Source organism: Erinaceus europaeus, chromosome 2, assembly GCF_950295315.1.
Source record: "Erinaceus europaeus chromosome 2, mEriEur2.1, whole genome shotgun sequence".
Taxonomy (NCBI): domain Eukaryota; kingdom Metazoa; phylum Chordata; class Mammalia; order Eulipotyphla; family Erinaceidae; genus Erinaceus; species Erinaceus europaeus.
This window is the reverse complement of record NC_080163.1, coordinates 20,460,993-20,461,901: the sequence shown is the minus strand read 5'-3', so window position 1 is coordinate 20,461,901 and position 909 is coordinate 20,460,993. Positions and strand designations below refer to the sequence as shown.

The window sequence follows — 909 nt, the reverse complement described above, 5'->3', positions numbered from 1 at the left end:
AACATGTGAAAAAGAGGAGACAGGAATAGGTTCTGGAATGCTAAGTCCAGCTAACTTGGAGAAAAACTATTCCTGTTTGAGGGGTATTGAAATCAGGAGGTAAAGCTAATTGGGAAGAAATGAGATTAAATTATCCTAATACATATAACCTTCAACAAGAAAACAAACAAATAAACAACAATATCAAAGGTTTGAGTCCCATGATGTGAGGCATTTTTACGAAGAGGTTTTGGATCATTAAGGACTGCAAAATAGTTGACGCTGAATCAAGGTTATTGTTTTGCTGAAACTTGATTTAAAACAGGAGTCTAAAGAAATGTCTTTCTGTGGTCTGCTAGTTATTTCAGAAATTGTGAATATATAGGCAATTCTTTTTAAAAAAAATAGTATTCTTATCATTTATTTATATATTTATTCATTCCCTTTAGTTGCCCTTGTTGTTTTATTGTTGAAGTTATTATTGTTGTTATTGATGTCATAATTGTTGGGTAGGACAGAGAGAAATGGAGAGAGGAGGGGAAGACAGAGAGGAGGAGAGAAAGATAGATACCTGCAGACCGCTTGTGAAGTGACTCCCCTGCAGGTATGGAGCCAGGGCTCAAACCAGGATCCTCACGCCGGTCCTTGCACCACCTGTGCTTAACCTGCTGTGCTACCACCAGACTCCCAATTCTTTAAGAATAAACATTTGAGTTATTGGTGATAGGTGTGGTTATTGGTTGATTGATTGATTGATTGCCTCCACTGGGGCAATCAATAGTACTGTTATCGCTGGGGCTCAGTGACAGTACTATGAATCTACTGCTCCTGGTGGCCATTCCCCTCCCCACTATTATATTGGCTAGAACTGAGAAACTGACAGAAGAGGGGAAGCTAAAGAGGGGGAGAAAACAATAGACACCTGCAGAC

At 39.3% G+C, this 909-nt stretch overlaps 1 non-coding gene across 1 annotated transcript; it reads left to right on the top strand.

The window, feature by feature from the left end:
- The first annotated feature begins 255 nt into the window (after positions 1-255).
- Positions 256-388, top strand: LOC132537387 (small nucleolar RNA SNORA2/SNORA34 family). The gene has a single exon (XR_009548825.1). It is a non-coding gene; the product is annotated as a small nucleolar RNA SNORA2/SNORA34 family (small nucleolar RNA).
- Positions 389-909: the final 521 nt, after the last annotated feature.